The sequence below is a fragment of the Festucalex cinctus genome, chromosome 17 (assembly GCF_051991245.1).
Source record: "Festucalex cinctus isolate MCC-2025b chromosome 17, RoL_Fcin_1.0, whole genome shotgun sequence".
NCBI lineage: Eukaryota > Metazoa > Chordata > Actinopteri > Syngnathiformes > Syngnathidae > Festucalex > Festucalex cinctus.
Genome location: NC_135427.1, coordinates 16,849,549 through 16,869,937, shown reverse-complemented (window position 1 = coordinate 16,869,937; position 20,389 = coordinate 16,849,549). Strand labels below are relative to the sequence as shown.

At 38.3% G+C, this 20,389-nt stretch overlaps 1 protein-coding gene and 1 long non-coding RNA gene across 3 annotated transcripts in view; one reads left to right on the top strand and one right to left on the bottom strand.

Moving 5' to 3' along the window:
* Window positions 1-20,389, bottom strand: part of LOC144004516 (zinc finger MIZ domain-containing protein 1-like) — an 85,701-nt gene that overhangs the window by 42,655 nt on the left and 22,657 nt on the right. The window lies entirely within an intron of this gene.
* LOC144005561 (uncharacterized) lies at window positions 4,733-8,285 on the top strand. Its single transcript, XR_013279613.1, has 3 exons — window positions 4,733-5,221; window positions 5,927-6,161; window positions 6,262-8,285. It is a non-coding gene; the product is annotated as an uncharacterized LOC144005561 (long non-coding RNA).

Genomic DNA, 20,389 nt, shown 5'->3' with positions numbered 1-20,389 from the left:
AAAAAAAAAAAAAGGGAAGCAGTTCATGCAGACTCGCATCTGTGCTGTGAGATTTCTTCACGACGTACACCAACCGCTGATTCCGCCACCAGTCCAAGACCCCGCCCCCTTTTTTTGTGGTTAGAAGCATTGACTGTCATCAGTGACATGTGCCCATTAGGACTTGAGACAGTTTTTAAATTTTTCTTTTTTTTTTTTGCTTCAGTTCAATGGATGTTGTGCTGCTCCTGCTCCAAACTTCTGGTGTGCACACCTTGGCCACATGGGGGCAGTATGAGTCATAAGACATACATGAAGGTCATAACATAATAATAATAATAATAATAATAATAATAATAATAATAATAATAATAATAATAATAATAATTTATTAAAATAGAATAAAAATACAAAAAATAAATAAACACATCAAGAAAAAATAAATGAAATAAAAAAATAAATAAATAAAAAAAATAAAAATAGTAATAATGTAATATATAATACAATGTGATTATCATAACCATGATTTTTCTTTTTTTCTTTTTTTCCTTTTTGTGATTATCTTGCAAACGAACAAACATAATTCAGTCATACATGAAGGTAATAATAATAATAATAATAATAATAATAATAATAATAATAATTATTATTATTATTATTTATTAAAATAAAATAAAAATACAAAAAATAAATAAATACATCAAGAAAAATAATAAAATAAAAAAAAATAAATAAATGAAATAAAATAAAAAATAAATGAAATAAAATAGTAATAATGTAATATATAATAATAATAATTCGTTTTAGACCCTAACCCTAACCCACGATGTTATCATAACATGATTTTTCTTTTTTCTTTTTCTTTTTGTAATTAACTTGCAAAAGAACAAACATCCAATTCAGACATACATGAAGGTCATAATCTGCAATTGGCTGGCAAACAGTCCAGGGTGTCCCCCGCCTACTGCCCAAAGCCAGCTAGGCTCCAGCACCCCCCGTGACCCTTGTGAGGAATAAGCGGTCAAGAAAATGGATGGGTGGATGGATGGATGAAGGTCATAATAATAATAATAATAATAATAATAATAATAATAATAATAATAATAATAATAAGAATAATAATTTATTAAAGTAAATAAAAATAATAATAAAAAATAATTAAATACATCAAGAAAAAAATAAATGAAATAAAATAAAAAATAAAAATAGTAATAATGTAATATACAATAATAATGATGGGTTAGGATTTACACCCTAACCCTAACCCACGATGTGATGATCACAAACATGATTTTTCTTTTTTTTTTCTTTCTTTTTGTGATTAACTTGCAAATGAACAAACGTGCAATTCAGCTGCGACAAGCAATCGGGCGTCACGCTCGGTGCAGTCAGCCTTGTTTGGGATGTGTTTACCAAAATGTCTCATTAGGAGAGCTAACCTGCTAAACAGCTTCACATCAAGCGAGCAGGGGGGCGGGCGGGGGGAGGGGTGGTTTGCATTGGAGGGCGGCACGAGCACATATCAAATGGCATTTGGCTGCTCGGGTTTGCGTGTTTAATGGGGTTTGTGTGCACGCTGTTCCATGTGTTCTGGCTTAGCGGCTAATTAATTAAAACCTGCTCCATAAGAGGCACCCCCACCCCAACCAAGACCACCACCTCCAAAAGCATGATGCAAAACAAATCTGTTTGTGGTGTATCCTTTGAACTGACACACACACACAAAAAAAGATTGTTAACGACATTTTGGTGCACTTTTTGATGAGGTAATAAATGATTATCTCTATCAAGAAAAAGGCTCCTCCCCCAAATGTTGGTCCAGCCACGCTCGGGCCCCCCACCAGGGGGATGAATCTAATAAAGCTCCCTCAGCCAAATGCTTAAATACGATGCAAACGAGCTGTTCCGTCTGTTTGGTGTACAACCTCCCTCCACCCCCCACCCCACGTCCAGCCAAAAGAGAGAGAAGGAAGGGGAAAAGGGGGGTGCGGGGGGGGTAATACATGGATTGATTTGATTAGGCTTGCTGGTGGATATTTGATTTAAAAAAAAAAAAAAAAAAGCTCTAATGATGATTGTGATTAGGATGAATTGATGACATGAGCAACAAACAACAGGAGCACTTGAACCCGCACAAGGGCTCGCTTCAATTACACGCACGCACAAAATTTTATGCGCCTTGCCCTTTCACACAAAAGACAGCAGGAGACAAAATGAAAATAAATACATTTAGATGCTAGTATTCAACTGGTAAATTAAGAAAAAAAATAGGAATCGTTAAAAAAAACATGAAATATAATTGTTTAAGGTGCATTTGATCAGCCATCAGATGAAATAACTTGTGCTTTATTTCTAGTTATTCTATATTACTATATATTAATGTAATAATTAATTGTTACTTATTTTTAAATTTGCTGAATTTTATTACATATAATTTTTTAATATCAGTTTTAGCGTACGTAATTTTTTTTATTAAAATGCATATTATTAAATTTTCTTGATACTGTAATTATTACTCTAAAATTTTTTTAAATTACATTAAAATTGGGCTTCATATTCCAACAAAACATCTGGAAAAATATGAGAAGCATTATTTGAAACAAAAAATAATATGGGTAACTTTTATTTGTAATAATTGAGTTAATTACAATTCTTTAAAATGTATTCTATACATTGTCATTTGATTTATATTTCTTACTTTGTGCTGTTGTAGGTTATTAAAATACTAATCTCATAATTAAAATAAACATTAAAAACAAAGCAAAAATATATATTGAAACAACACTAAAAAAAAACATTGACATAAAAAAAATATATAAAAAAATGCAAACACTGCATTATTACCCAAATGTAATGTAAATTTTGTGGTTTTATTCTATAAACCTTTTTTTTTTTTGCAAGAAAAATGGTAAAAACAGCTAAAACAAAAAAGAAAAAAGAAAAAATGGGCAGAGAAAAACTCCAAGCGGAGTTTTTGACCTTTGGGTCAAAACGGACGTGGCCTGGTGCTTCCTAGCCGCTTCCTTCCCATGCAATCGGTTCATCTCTCATTTTCCTGTGTCGATTCTGCTCGATTGTTCAACTTGCCACCGCAAAGTAAAAAATAAAAAATAAATATCTGATGTTTATTGGGTGGCTGCAACAGATTAATAGCCCAAAGCAGACGTTTGGCAGATGATCAACAATTCTTGAAAATAAATAAATAAATAAAAACTAAAGGGTAAAAGAGTCAAACGTTCTGCCTGTAATATATATCTTGTCAGCGTTAATTAATAAAAAAATAGTATCGTGATAGAGAAGAGGTGACCGTTCATGGAATGAATGACGAACGCACTGTAAAAAAAAGCCAACACATTTTGTGATCTTGCTGTTAAAGTTGAAGGTCAAGACTTCAAAGATGCGTGACCTTCCTCGATCGGACCTGGATGGAGCCAAGTAACATTCGTTGGGTTGGTGAGGTCATGTTGGTTCTTAACGCAGGGTGGGCTATTTGCAGAAACAAGCCCCTCCCCCAACCGACTCACTGCTATGCTGCAACCCCCTCGAGCGGATCTGCCGCCACAAAGCTCCGTTGTAGCGTGCAGTCATGCGGACAGATGGAGGGACTATTCACAGCATCCCGCTACGTCCTCCATAACTCTGACGTATTTCCTCCAAAACACGCGCACACACAGACATCCCCCCCCAATCCACTGCAACCTTCTAACTTCTTTCAAAAGGAGATACGATTGGCTGAGGCTAAATGTGATTCTTCGATGGCAACGAAAAGGCAGACTGATGTGAGTTCATCATTGCGGGATATGACATCACGTGACACATCATGTGACGTCCAAAACAATTCTATTTTTGTAGCAAACATAAGAAAACTCTCCACCTTGAGTTAATTATTTAACTCATTCAAACCCAAAAACGTATTAATACGTTTTTAATACTTTGTCATTCACTCCCCAAAACGTATATATACATTTTTATGTTTTGTATGCTAGAGCATACAGTAGGCTTTGATGCAGCTTCTGACCTGAAGAGGGCGCTTAAGCGTAATGGCTGCTACTGCAAAAAACGGCCAGAAGGTGGCAACAGAGTATAAGAGATCAGCCAAGGGCCATGTTGCAACAAGCTCTTTTTGCCAGTGCTTTCAACAAGAATTTTTAACAAGTTTGAAACTTAGATATATTCTAATGCAAGTTGCTGCAACAAGGGAAGCGGATAGAAATTTACCTTTTTTTACTGATGAAAGAAGAGACTCTAATCTTTCTTTTGGTAGGTTCCATGTTTTTAACAAAAAGGATAATTGTTCTGTGACAAAATCAAATAAAAAGAGTTTTAAAAATGCACTTTTTAAAAAAATAAACATCACACTTATATATATTTTTTGCACTGCTGACACTTAAATCTATAAAACAACTCAAAATGTCTTTTGATGGCAAAATAATCATTTTTGTAAATTAACTTCAGGTCCAACGAGGGAAACGTGCTGAAAAATCTGCAATTGCAATGATTTTAAAAACCTCATTGTTCAGTTTGTCAAGTCAATGGTACATTAGGTAAATTACCATAAAGTGTACACAAAATTGCCAAAAAGTCAGAAATGTTATTAAAAGGAAAGTCAGAAAAGAAAACTTTTGAAAAGTATAATGTCCAAAATCTAAAGAAGAAATCCCAAAAATTATCATAGAATGTACACAAAATTGTCAAAAAAAAAAGAAGAAAAAAAAAAGAAAAGAAAAGAAAATAACTTAACCTTAAAGGTACACTCAGTATTATACAGTGGCATCTAGTGGTGAAATAATAAATCATTCGGAAAAAAAAAACAATTGTTTGTGTTAGTAGTATGTAAAAAGATATGTTGTATCGCATAAACGTACTTTTTTAAAATATAACGGTTAGTCTAGAAATCGCAAATTATCTTACATGTCCGCGCCTCGCCTGCTAGTGTCTGCCATGTTTCGCCGCCATCTTTCTGCTACGGGTGCCGTCAAAGACAAATTTCAGCGCTCCATTTCTTAACGCGTTTTTGGAACGCACTTCCGGTTTGTATGGCGACCGCATGTCCACGAAGAAGAAGAGTTTCCGGTCCCCGAAGAGAGCATTATCAAGCATCACACTTACTTTGGGAATTTATTTTATTTCAGCGCGACAAAACAAGAGTTTATATTGTAGCCGCATTTGCCAGATGGAGAGAAATGAGGAACAGACTAGGTTTGGGACGTGCCGGTGCCTTCGACTGCTTTCTACTTGACCGGTAAGTAAGAGTACATTTGTGTTTACGTTTTGAGAGCGAGAGAAAAAGTATACTCCGTACTAATTAATACGATGTTCGTACCTTTGTTTTACGATCACTGTATCTGTTGATTAGCAACTCCGCACCACTCGAACGATTTCGTTATGTAGCTACTTGCTTTGAAAAAAAAAAAAAAGATTCCCGCTGGCACGTTATATTTAGAGTAAATGCGCAAGTTATTGTGTAATGTAATGTAACTGTGATTTCGGAGGTATATTTGCCCATAACTTCAATAGAGAATCTAAAGCATACTGTATTAGTGGAGGAGTTGAAAATTATTTTCGTTGTGGTTGGTGAAAATAGGGTTCTCGAAATTAATTTTCGGCAGGGAATAACTTTCTGGACTTAAATGCTGGCTGTACCGTAAGCACTGCTAGAGTCTGAACTCTCTCACTCAAGTGTGTACTGGTCCATTGTGTAATTGGGTGCACAAGAATTTACAGGCTGCCACGTTTTCCACGGAAATTCGACAAGCAAGCAGCCTTTGCATATTCTATGCAGTATGCAGTCAAGTTACTTTTATCTAGCTAATACAATGTTTTGGGCCCAAAAACTAAAGATCTTACCTCTATTTTGGGGGCTTTGTTGGAAAGTTGGTGACATATAGTAGTATCATCAATTATTCTATTTTATTTTATAATTGTGTTTTTGTTTGTGTCACACTAGATCAACAGCCAAACTTGAGGGGTTCCAGAACCATATTCTGATGTATACAAGCATTCATGCACCGTTTAAATACATCACCGACCTGCAAGAAAAAAAAATATCAAGGGGAGAGTCAGCAGCCATATTGGAATGCCCCGAATGAGGACACTTGAATGGAGGACCCCAGAAGGCTTCGGTGTTGTATCTCCACCTACCATATCTGAGCTGCAACAAACTGAAGTCAGCCGACGTCTTGGTATGTCATTTACATATGGACGGCATTGCACACTACATGAACTTTTTGTGTGAAGCAATACGGAATGGTCACATGTACAAGCACCACTTGTTTTACACAGGACCTGCTGACCAGGTGTCTGAAGCCATGGAGTGACTCCTCCCTCACTTTCCTCAGCAAGCCTTTGAAGAATATGATATCATCGTTGGTGGGAACATGCCCTCACTCCATAACATGTTCTTGTGCAGTCAATGAGCATGTAAAACTTAATAAAACCAGCAAACATTGAAGTGACTTCATTTTTACTGCAGTCTGTTCACACAATCAATGGACAAGCCTTCCTTAATTTTGCCCCAATAACATCATAGAGTAGGCGAAAAGTAGTGTTACAGATCATACTGTGTTCGGGAGAGTTTGAGGAATGTTGCAATGTTAATGGGGGGCAATTTCAGCAAACACACACAAAAAAAAAAAACCATCATGGTATTGAGTTAATCAGATATTTTAGCTGTGTACAACACATACCTGCTCTGTAACACTACTTTTGGCCCAAACCTGTATGTCTATTTTCCATATTTTGAAATGCACAGCGTATTGGTAAAATTCTGGAACAACTGCAATTCATGTAGCTCATTATATTCTAACAGCATTTTTTTTTTTTTTTTAGTTAATATGTTCATTTCATGTAGACTTTTATTTTACTTTATTTTATTCATTCATTTTCATGTACTGTACCTTACATTCATTGGCCAATGAAGAATTCCTTGTCATTGCAAGCATTTATAATAATTCTCCAGGCTTTTGATGTTTTACATTTCTGGTCATGTAAAATAGTGTTAGGTTAGGTGTCGAATGAACACTGCATGTTGACGCCAAAGGAAATAGTATTTTTTTAGTTATTCAAAATGTACAAATTAACACACAACAACAATATACAAGTTATACAAACTACAACAACAAGTGTCAGACATGGACTAATTATATGCCAGGTAAAAAACCTTTGTATTGTCCTCAAGGATCTGGGAAAGTGTCACTTATTTGCTACAAGTCCACCAAGGTGCTGCAGTCTGGGATCCAGGTACAGGAAATCATGGTGGTGCTGATGTGGGATCCAGGTACAGGAAATCATGGTGGTGCTGATGTGGGATCCAGGTACAGGAAATCATGGTGGTGCTGATGTGTCAAAAAGTATTTCTTGGTGTCAGTCTATCAGCTGGACTTGGATATCTTCATGTTCCTCCATGGTCATTTCCTGTACGAGTCTCTGCAAGAAGGTAACAATTGTATGTCAGATGAGGTACCAAACAATGAACTGAAAGTCACTGAGCCAATGAAGTACATTATTATATGAGCAAGACTATTTGTGAAAGCCATGTAAATTCCTGCACATCGAAGTACAAGGAAGCTGTTGTATCTTCAATCAAAACTAATTAAGTTGCTTAGTGATATTTATTAGGTAAAATTGTTCAACATGGTGACAAATCGATATCTGAGTAAAGGGTTTCAAATGTTTTTGTAAGCAGCACTTTTCTGAGTGGTTAGTAGCAACAAGACACGGGGGGAATTACGAGTCTGAGTTGCAGGTGTGTAGTTCAGTTAACACCATTATTTTTGCACGATATACTAAACATATCAGCAAACGATGTAATCTAAATACCACATATTCCAAGCAAAGGTATGTTTTGAGCCATTCACATGCATGCTCGAATGGAATTATTTTTCCATGATGACATAATTGTACGTTACGAGGCACCGCGTTCTCTTCCTCGTCGTCTCTCTCGCCCCCTTTGAGATGGTCCACATGTCTATAAAACATAACATAACTGTGTGTTCTCTGTTGCATGGTTTAGTTGCACTAACAAATATGAACATAGATAGTCATTATCATTAGCTGACGTACAGTATTTCCAAACAATGCCGACAAAAATATTAATTCTGAAATTAAATGACTAAATCACAATTATTAGGGATCTGTACAGTATGTCTAACAAATGCAATTCACTTACGTCATCACTCGAGGGAATACCAGAAGTTGTTTGCGTTCTGTTCCGGTGAAATTGGTGGTAGGCTGTTGAAGTAGGGTCTCTCTGGGACGCCGTAGTTCGTGTGCTTAAAATCATTGCATTATCTTGTTTGACCGATAGATGGCGGTCGTGAGCTACACACTGGGGCTTTAACCCTTGATTTAACAAAAGGCAGGGAAAAATGTTCAAAAAGTAACCCTAAAATGTCCAAAAACAAAAAAAGAAATCCCCAAAATGACCATAAAATGCACACAAAATTGCCAAAAAGTCAGAAATTTCATAAAAAAATAAGACAGAAAAGAAAACTTTTAAAAAGTATAATGTCCTAAATCTAAAGACGAAATCCTGAAAATTATCAGAGAATGTACACAAAATTGAAGGAAAACAGAAGGAAATAACCTAACCCTAACCCTTAATTTAACAAAAGGCAGGCAAAAATGTTCAAAAACCCTAAAATGTCCAAAAACAAAAGAAGAGATCCTGAAAATTACAGTAAAATTGCCCCAAAAAAGTAAAAAAAAAGAAAAAAAAGAAAGAAGAAAAGGCAAAAAAAAATTCTAAAAATGTATAAAACAAAGTATGAAAAAAAAATTACATCTAAAAACGGAAGATGAAAGATAGAAGAAAAGAAATCTTAACATATTGGATGTTGCATATTTTTCCGTTATAACTTATAGTACGGCTCTAATTAGCTCTCAGGCCCTCAGTACATTAGACTAACATTAACACACAGCTTCATTCATCACAATATTCAAATGTTTTGTGGCTCCAGACAGATTTTTTTGTTATTTATTTGGCCTAAAATAGCTCTCAAGACAGTAAAGGTCGCTAACAACTGCTCCAAATAATTGTCTCAACTCTTTTCAAAATGTATCAGCAACCTGTCTGATGTTAAGAAATGAATGTGTAATCAATGCTTCAGAGAAAAGGAAAGTACAATTTCATGTTTGTTTTTTGTAGTATTTAGTAAAGACGGGTTACAACAGTGACAGCGATGCTAATTGTTAGCCTGACGTTCTGTATTCTTTGTTAGCATTAAGTTCAACAGCCTTTAAAATTGCTTATGAAGTGAGTCAAGTGCAGTTTACTGCCACCAAACACCGCTTGTATCTCAAATACAAGCTGAAATGTTCTTGCTTTCATTCCGGTTTGTTCATTTTAGCGAAGCAACAAGAAGAACAAGGGGGTGCGTTTGTTTATCGAGCATCAGGAAATACCAGGACAGGCACCATGACTCTCTCTCTCTGCCAGCCCATGTGACGGCAAACGCACACACGCACACACACACAGAGGCCAGATTGTTTGCGCGTTTGCTCCGAGGCCGGGCCGATAAGAACGTTTGGATAGCCAGAAATGTCAAAGCGGCGCTCACGTCTGAGAGGAGCCGGCATATTTGCGGCCAAAGATGGGTGGGAGGAGGTCACATACTGTTCGCGCCAGTCACAGAGTACAAGTCCGACCTTCACCTTCCACTTCACATCAGTTTGCGAGTCATACTGTGCGGGGGTCAGTGTTGGGCAAGTTACTTTCAAAATGTAATATATTTCATATTACTAGTTACTTGCATTTGAAAGTAACAAGTTTCTTTACAATATTACCATCTGCGTAAAGTAATGAGTTACTCAACTTTAAGTTACTTTTAAGTTACTTTTTTTTTTTTTTGGGGGGGATTAATTAATCGTGATTTTGACATTTTAAAAATAAAATGCAAAATTTGCAACCATAGCTGGTAAAGTTAACTTGAAATTAGGGCTGCACGATATTGGAAAAACATGTGATATGCGATATAGTTGTTGAATATCGCGATATCGATATTATTGCGATATTTAACATGTACCTAAAGAAATAACATTTTTATTGTCAAATGAAAGAATAACATTTTGTTCATGTGGTAAAAAGCAAGTTCAATGTGTTCCTAGTTAATTAATTGTAATTACACTATTATTACCCTGTAATAACCCTGTAATTACCCTAAACTATTAGATGGTGATGCACATTTAAGTTTGTGTCTGATTGGTCAATTTCAGGTAAAAGCCAAAAATTCCATGTGAAAATTATTGCATGTCTTTGCGATATGCATATTGCATGGCTCAATATCGCGATATCGATATTTTTTCGATATATTGCCCAGCCCTACTTGAAATGATGAACTTTATCTATATAGCGTGGGGCATACTGTGAAATATTTTCACTCTATTATGGTGGGAGATCACTGCCTTTGATTCATATTTGTGATCAAAATGTATTTTTCAGATATTTTAACTGATATTTGGTCCAGCAAATAAATACACCACAAATGAAATTATCAAAATATTCAAATAAATGTATACACAAGGGAAAGATGAGTTTATATTGCCAAATGCCATGTTCTTCTTTACCTTAACAGGAACACAATGTATTTTTGTACGTATTAACCAGTCTCGTCGCCACTCAAGTTCAAGAAAGTTGAACTTTGCAGTTGAGAGGCTGCATCAAAGACTTCTGTATGCTCTAACATAACAAAAAAACAAACAAACAAACACATCTTTGGGACACTTAAAACATTTAAAATAGAATGCATTAATACATTTTTGAGAGCAAATTATTTAATATTTCAAATCCTTGTCTACCAAAACTCTTTAACAATAGTTTGTATACACTATTTAATCTTTTGGCGGGCTGGAACGAATTAATAGCATTTCCATTCAATTCAATGAGGAAAATTGATTTGATATACAGTACAAGAAAAACAACTTAGGAGATTGATTATGGAATGAATTAGACTCAAAATTGCAGATTTTCAAAAGAAAAATGAAACATACTTTTTATTTTATTCTTTAGAAATCCATCAGATCTACAACTGTTAAGTTCACCAGGTTTGAATATGTGATTACTGCCTCCTACAGGTCCCAAATGGAACAACATGACAAGACATGACTCATGTGCCTTGGTGGAGTTGCCATTCTAACTTTCTGCTTGCGTTTGAAGCTCAACGATGGGTTCTTACACAATATTACAAGAAAAAGAAAACTGACGCTGAGACAAGAAAAACAAAGTCCCTTTATTCATTTCAATGGGACCTTTGTACTAATGATCTTTGGGCATAAGAAATTGAACCTTTAACCTGACACTTCTTCGTACAATAAACGCCATCAATCGACCAAACAGTTGCTAACACTTGAACTGTTATTTGCTTAAATCACTCTTTCAAAAGAGTTGATGCATTTTTTTTTTAACTGTGCCCATGACGATAAACGTTATCAATCTTGAAAACGTGATTCAGGCTGGCCATCCGGTGATGCCGACGACGCCAAGCCGGTCACGAAGTGAAGCGGAAGACGGACGGGAATCCGGTGCAAACGATGCCAAGAAAAAAAAGATAAGACGGTCATGCGAACGCGAGCGGCAACAAAGACGGTAAACAGAAGATTCGGGCCAGTCAGGCCAAGGAGAGAGATTGCGGATTCTTGTGACTCGGCCCATTGTGAGCGGCGCCTCGTAAAAAGTGGCATCGCATGCGAACGGGGCCAGTCAGCTGCCATGCGCTACCTCAAGGCCAGAGCATGTGACCGGCTCACGCCAGCTCTCTGGACGGATGCGCTTCTTTCACATGTCCGCAAGGAGAAGCGGATCACGGTAACGGCGCTACTCGGCTGTGATTTGCAGCCGCAAGTCCCTTTGAGCGCAAGTCCAAAATCTTGGGGTGCTGATAAGACTCACTGACTTTTACCAGCTGAAAACAAACATTCAAGCAGACCAGGACAAGCTTTTCTCTCCAGGATACTCGATTATTGGAACGGTCTTCTGACTCGACTCCATTCAAAAAGAGCTTCGGCTTTGGACAAAGAGATCACAACATCTAACTCCAGTCCTTAAAATGGCTCTCAGTCAGCTGGAGAATTGACCTTACCGTAAACCACGCCCGTATGACCTAGTAAAACAATCTGCACCGGCACATGAGTTTTGCTACGGACAAACGAAGCAATCTAGCGTGCATTGCGTGGTTATCCAAAGAAAACAAAATCACTAAAAATGGTTAAACGCTCTAGTCACGGCTTGTGAAAGAGAGATGGCCGCTATCCCTATCGACTAAAAGGACGTCTCTAGTTTATTCCCTTTCCTGAACCCTCAAACAAATACGAAAAATGTCTGCGCTGGATCAAACTTTGCACACACGACCAGTCGAATCCTTCCAAAATGACCAGAAACTACTACGTCTGCACTAAGGTAATATTCTCCATTGCTGTTTTTAGCCAAAGGCTAACGATAGCTAATGGGTAGCTAACTGTCCCCGCGTTTGTTGACTTACCATTTACTATAAATGCCAACAGAACAAACTTTGCACAGACGACCAGTTGAATCCTTCCAAAATGACCAGAAAGACTACGTCTGCACTAAGGTAATGTTATCCATTGTTGATTTTAGCCAAAGGCTAACGATAGCTAATGGGTAGCTAACTGTCCCCGCGTTTGTTGACTTACCATTTACTATAAATGCCAACAGAACAAACTTTGCACAGACGACCAGTTGAATCCTTCCAAAATGACCAGAAAGACTACGTCTGCACTAAGGTAATGTTAGCCAAAGGCTAATGATAGCTAAAGGAACTGTCAATAAGCCCATTAGGGTTCTGAGATCAGCAGACTTGGGTCAATTAGGGGACCCCAGAGTTTAAAGCAAACAAACATGGTGAAGCAGAGTTTAGCTGTTATGCTGCATGCAAGTGGAAAAAGATGCCAAAGATGCAAAGATGCGACGTGGAAATTAGTTTTAAATCCAGGTCAAAAACATTTTTCCTCCCATACTGTATTTTAGCCTTTTAATCATTTTTTTCATTAATATCAGAAACCTACTTTTATTACTTTATTTTAAGTGTTTTAAATGATTTTAAAAGTCTTCTTTGAATGTGTTTAAATGTTGTCAATATATTTTTTGTAAACTTCACATGATGGTGTTCCACAGGGTACAATTCTGGGGCCCCTGCTGTTTAAATTGGGTTCCATGTTTAGAAAACTGCAGTGGTTGCTCTATAAAAATAGGATTAAGTTGAGTGACGGGAGTCAGCGTCCTATCTACTCACAACTAACTAACTAACCTTAAGCTGCATGGAGATGGGGAATAGAAGAACACAACGCTTTCCAACTGACCGGCCACACTCTACGGGAGAAATCATAGTTTTGCAACACAATCTTGTCCGTTTTGAGGCAAAACACAGCTGTTTACGCACACACCCTCACCCGCCCCCTCCCCAGCCCGACCCCTCCAGAACTGCCGACAGTAGCCAAGTGTAAGTGAGTGCAAGTGACAGCGGCGGTTTGAGCGAGCGTCCTCGGGGGAGGCGGGAAAAGGGTCTGAATGTGAAGTGCGCAGGAAGCGGCCAGCAGGGTGGCCATGAATCTTTCATGCACCTGGGGACTCTTTGCATAAAGGTTGGGAGGGGGGCGGGCGTTGAGCAATAATAAAGCAAAGAGTACCTTTTAATGGCTGTTTGTCCATTTATGTGCTTGACTTGTCCTTGCTTTTTTATTCCATTCGAAAAACGGAATTAATGGCCTAATTGCCGTGAGAAAAGACATTTTGAAATAGAGAGAACAGGAAAAAAATAAAGATAAATAGTGGTGCTCCGATCTGATCAATTTTGAATAGATTTAATATCAGCTGATAAAAATCGGCAGATTAATGAATGGGTCTGGCGCTAATATTTTCTACGGCAGTCAGTTGCTTGTTGTAAAAGCACAGATTGCTTAAGGTAATAGTGACTATGGACAGACCGATTATGGGCCAGGCCTATTATCGGTGCCGATATTTGGCAAGGCCAATAAAGCTGGTATTTCATTGAGCGTTTGCGAACGTAGCGAATTTAGAGTTTTCATCAGGATTTGTAAGATGTTTACAGACAACTTTTACTTGGAACATATTCACAAAAGAAGTTTTCAAGTTTCAACAGGATTCGTGAATGGCAAGAAATATTAACACTTATAAATGCGTTATAAAATTGTTATAAACACTTATAAAGTCGTTATAAACGCCCACTAGCAGGTTGTTTTAGAATCTACACAATTACGTAGCATACGCAATTCAATGTCCTGTCATTTACAGCTGATTATTTGCTGTAATTGTTAGGTTTTACGAGCAAAGAGTACATCAGCTGCTATGTGTATTATTTTTTTTATTTTTTTATTTTTTAAGCTATAACAACAAAAGCACATGCACAGAACTTGGTTGTAATTAGGAGTTTCCGAGTGGTAACGTCCATCTGTCCCATAGCATGTGAAGGCAGGGTTAACTTGTTTAAGCGAAGTGCACTTCTCGAATTCAAGGTGCATTATGTGTAGCGGCGTGGTGCATTGTGGGTAGGCGAAACTACCAAACGGTCATTGAAAATGAATTGGATCCAATGGAATCGGCTCTGATAGAAACGTTTCAACCGCTGGAAAGTTGCTGTTTTTTATTAATATGCATAGAATGTGGTTTACTGACATCGGGGAAGTTGACTTGCAAGCTTTAAAGTGTCCAGTTACGCAAAGGTAACCCCACATTACCTTGTTGATGTTCAAAGGTAATAAATAAAATGACCCCCGCCGCCCCAAAAAGGCAATGAATAATATTAACAATCCGTATCCAGATTCCAGAGTCTTCCATTCCTAGCAAAACTGTCACGTCAGCTCCGAATCTGCTCCCTGACCTCGACCCTGCAGCTCCCCCATCAGTGGGAGAACCTTACAAAATTCCCGGGCCCCAGTTAAGGGCAGCCTATCTCGACGGGGAAACGCACACACACGGAAAAAAAAAAAAAAAAAAAAAAAAGGTTTGATGGATGCCACATTCAGCCCGCTGTTTCTCTCGCTGGTGACTAACAGGCTAATCATTTATCTGTCGCCCTGGACGTTGTTATTATCTTGTGCTTTCCCGCGGAGGGGGAACGCCGCCCTGGAACACAGCCGACGTCAGAGATATGACGGAGAACCCCGAAGTATCACGCGCGTGGCTGACATTTGAGTCAATGTTGTCTTTGTCAACATGACTGGAAGGCGGCGGATAACTGGAAACGGCGGTGAATCAACAGAAACAAAAGCAGGCGAGCCTTAAAATGACCCACAAATTGCCACTATCCACTTGATGAGATCCTGCACCAGAGGAGGGTTTGCCTTTTTTTTGTGCTAAACTGGAAATATTTTGTCAAGCCAAATGCTGAATGTTTATCTGCAAAATCAAACCAACTGAGGAATATAAGAATATCTAAGAAAGTCCCACTGTCGAGTTCACTAATTCTTCACAGAAGGAGTTTTGTTCGACATCATTTACTTGAAACATCCTGTCAAGTCATCTGTCAGGCCCTAAAACACTGGCAAATGTTTTGAAAATCAGTTACGTTCATTACATTTGCAAATAATCCCTAAGAACTAGGGATGCACGATAATATCGGTGGCCGATAATTATCTGCAATTATCGACCAATTTGACATCAAACAGATAAACCAGGTAATAAAGAAATCCACTGATAATTATCGGCAATTATCAACCAATATGACGTCATACAGATAAACCAGTTAATAAAGAAATACACCAAAAATTATCTGCAATTATCTATCGATTTGATTTCGTACAGATAAACCAGATTATAAAGAAATACGCCGCTAATTATTGGCTATTATCATTTGACGTCATACATATCAACCAGGTAATAAAGAAATACGCCGGAAATTATCGGCAATTATCAACCAATTTGATTTCGTACAGATAAAGAAATACGCTGGAAACTATCAGCAATTATCGACCAATTTGATTTTGTACAGGTAAAAGAAATCCTCCGATAATTATCGGCAATTATCAACCAATTTGACGTTATACAGATAAACCAGTTAATAAAGAAATATGCCAAAAATTATCGGCAATTATCAATCAATTTGATTTCGTACAGATAAACCAGATAATAAAGAAATACGCTGAAATTTATCGGCAATTATCAATCAATTTGATCTCGTACAGATAAACCAGATAATAAAGAAATCAGCCGATAATAATAGACATGCCGTGTTGGGCCATCTGTTGTGGTTGTGGCACATATCAATCAAATTCAGCTTCATGGTGCTTTATACAATGTATCAATGTATTTGTATTCAAGTTAATTTTTCAAACAATTGTCGACTTACTTAGCGGTTATCGACATCGGCACTTTGTAAATTATTGCTTTATCGGTATTGGTTGAAAATACCATTATCGTGTATCCCTATTAAGAACTGTTTCTTTTAAAAATTACTTGTCTAATTTTATTGATCTTACAACCAATAATTTTAAACGAAACATTGTTGAAACAGTTCTGTTTTGTTTTTCCTGGTGCAGTGTTTATGTTCAAACTGTGCGTAATGTTGCAGTAGCTTGTATGTTTTGAGGCGTTGGTGTCAAAGGGTTGACAAGGAGAGTTCTAGAACATTCGTTTTTTTATTTTTTATTTTTTTTATTTTTTTTTATTTTTTAAAGAGCTCAGAATTGTTCATTCGGTAGTCTTACCGATTCAACGTCTTATCATCATTGCTCTTTTTTTTTTTTTTTTTGTGTGTGTGTGTGTGTGTATGTGTGCGTGCGTTTGCGTGCGTTTGCGTGTGTGCGTTTGCGTGTGTGCGTTTGCGTGCAAATACGTATAAATTTATACTCATTAATTCACCTAAAACCTTATAAATATCCCATTACCCTTCGCCTTAACCAGGTACTTCAGAATCTTGCCAGAGTCGTGAGGTTCAAATGGTCAGGAGACCAGAGAAAAGGTCAGAAAAAATAAAGAGAAAAGAAAGATAAATCAAAGTGAAATCCAGCACCGACCAAACACTTCCTGCCTTCCCCATGGTTACAAAATCAAAGTCTTACGCCTCTAAATTCCAACAAATTAGCGAGATCTCAAGAGACCAGAGGAAAAACTAAAGAGAGGAAGGAGGGAAGGATCGATGAGGCAGAGTGAGATCCATAGAAGCCAGTACATCCAATCCATCAAAGTGAAATCCAGCACCAACCAAACCCCTCCTGCGTGGTTACAAAACCAGAGTCTTATGCCAACCCCAGAAACCTCAAACTTCCAATAAATTGAGATCTCAAGTGACCAGAGGAAAAACTAAAGAGAGGAAGGAGGGAAGGATAGATAAAGCAAAGTGAGATCCACAGACACCAGCACCCACTGATTCAAGGGGCTGTGGGAGGGAGAACCAAATTCTGTTTGAGTTTCAGTAGATGCTGGTGCGATGGATCTGGCATGCATAAGGACCACCACCAAAGAAAGAAGCCGTCGACCGCGGTCCAGCAAAGCGAGCAACGCCCGCCCCCCAGCTAGCCCCCCGACCCACCACCAATCATCTGGCACCACGATAGACGGACAGGGCCAGCGCAGCAGGGCTACTGGACAGCCCACCGGCCACCGGAGCCCGCCCGGGGTGCCAGGAGTTCTACCGGAGTAGGGCAGGCCTCAAACCCCCGCCCAGCCCCCGGAGCCCGACGCCCGGGCCGGGTAGGGAGCCCCAGGCCCAGGGAGAGGGAGGGGGCGGGGGACAGACAGGGAAGGGGGGAGGGGGAAGCGGGGAGGAGACGACAAGAAGTTCTTGAACATTCTAAGAGTCAGTCTTTGGTCCTTAGCGCGGCCTGACAGCCCGCGGGCTTGTGTACCGGAGGACTTTCACTTGACTTGCCTTTCTGCCGTCATCCTCAGAGCGGAAAAGCCTCGTCGCAACCATAACAGTAAAGCCTTGCTTGGATCATGTTTTGCAAGCTCAAGTTTGGTGGCAGGTCCCACTGCTTTTGTTTGCGCAGCGGAGGTGGACATGTGTGCAGAGGCGGGGGGGGTCCAAGGCCGGACCCTCTATCCTTCCTGTTCGCTTAGCAGAGGCCTCTCGCGCTTATCAGTTCCAGATCTCACCAGAAAAGAAAGAGAGAGCACTGACAGGAAGGGGATTTTTTTTTAACTCTCCTTCCCCCCACCCACCTTTTCCTTGAACAGAACGTCTGTCCCTCACATTTCACAGAGGAAAGCAATTATTCATTCGGCGTACACACGGCTGCCGTTCGCAAGCAGCCTGCAAACGCTTCAGACGTCACCAATCAAACCGCTCGCAGAGGAAAGGAAAAACAAAAATCATGAATACCAGATGAAGTCACGCATGACAAAAAGCTTGAAAGTTACATTTACAAGTAGGATCTGGTGACAAAATCTACAAATTAGGGGATGAACAGCAAAGGCGGTCAAATGGATGGAGAGCCTCCACTAAATCTTTATGGGAAGTTTTGGCAAAAACTTCCTGTGGCAATTAAATAGGAATGAAATGGGAATTGAATTGAGGGTCATTTAAGGGAAAGGTATTCATAATGGTAAAGACTAATGCTGCATTCGAGGTTGGTCGGAAGTGGGACTTTTCCGAATTCAAACCAGGAAGTGTGTCCGGGAACTCAGAAATTCCACTTGCAAAGTCGGGAAAAAAAAAGGACCCCGACTCCACCGATGGACTTCAATGTGACATCACTGTGAATGGCAAAACACAATTTACTTGAGTATAAAACTAGATACCTTTCTTCATTCATAAATATTCGACATAACTTTACGTAAAACAACGTACGTGACAGTATACCTGTATGAAATGCTTATGAAATAGGATAAAAACAATAAATGAAGCTAAATTGTGAGCAGGTAAGTTTGCTGGAGGTCAAAATGAGATTTAAGGACCAAAATGAAAAATAATTTAATGCCATTTTGTTTACTTTCGCCTCGAATGCTTTCAGGTCGGAACTGGGAAAAAACAACCCGTATATATCCGATTTCCGACTATCCTCGAATGCAGCATAACCTTTGTGGTTAGGGTTATTGAGTTCACAAACCTCTGAAAATCTTGTACAGGGATCGTTGATTTTCTCCGAGTTCGGACCAATCACAAATGTTTGGGGGCGGAATATACGGCTTGGACGAAAACAGGAAGTCCCGAGCGTGGGGGAAACAAACCAACCAAACATGGTGACACCGGTGGACGAATTGCATGGACGCTGCATATTAATTCTGTTCTCGAAGAATTTTAATTTTTGAAAGAACAGCAGCGAGAGGCGCTTCTAGCATTTTCACATGGTAAAGATATTTGTGCTTTTATTTACCTACGATGACAACATTTTCATCTGTTAAGTTTGGTGAGCATGCACAGGTTTATGTATGATAAAGGCAGTTGTCATAGTAGTTGTATCAGTATTAATTCCTGTTGTCCCTAGAAGAACAAAATACAGTGCTTTGAATTTTGTGCTCAATTCTCCAGGGAACACAAAGTGCAGTAAAGGAACAGAAGTTGAAACCGGACCGGACAAAAACAGGGAAATAGTCATTAATCACAGTCGGGCACATACTTCATTTCCCAGAGACAGAATTTCACAGACTGCAGCCATCCGTCGACAAAAGTGGGGGGAAAAAACAGCGTCTGTACTACCTCGCACGACATTTTCCACAATAATCGCTTTGGTTTATCCCACTCAGGCAGATGTTTGTCAGCACAAGTGTATTATTTCTCAGCAACCATCAAGATTAAATCTCATCTACGCTCTGGATGCCCCAATTCTTAATCCATGAAGCCATTGCTGCTATTGTACAGGACAAACCAATATGAACAAAAAACTCCCTTTTTACATTTTTTTTTCACATTTCTACAAACTGTAATGCAAAATTTGTGAGTATTGTCTGAAAATTTCAGTGAAAGCATTTGTAAAAATTGTTCCCGGCTTTAAGAAATGCTGATGAGTAAACGCAAATTCAAAACATAATTATTCATTCAAATTTATTAGCAGTTTTTCTTGAGGTTAATTCAACTGAAACATTAAATAAAAATTAATACTCGTCATAAATAGTCAAGCTGACACGTTAGTGAGTGAAGATCGCATTTGCCGGTGAAACCGCAAACATCTACACGGTTTATTAAAAACAAACAAACATTTATTCCTTCAGTGAATTAGATTTGAGTTCCTCTCAAGGCTAATCTCAATGAAGACATTCACAAAAACTTAACCCAAGTAAAAGATAATCACTGGACTAGCATGTGCCAAGAATGTGCTTGCTAGCTAATAAATCACAAAGCCTTCAGAATCCATCCCAAAAACGCAATTGAAATATGAGATGATCCAGTTTTTCTTAGCTTTAAATATTAGCTACCAAAATAATTTCTGTTGTTAGCGTCAACATTACCGCTAATGTCAACTCCAATGTTAAGATTCCAAAGTTAGCTTCTGTTACGTCTTC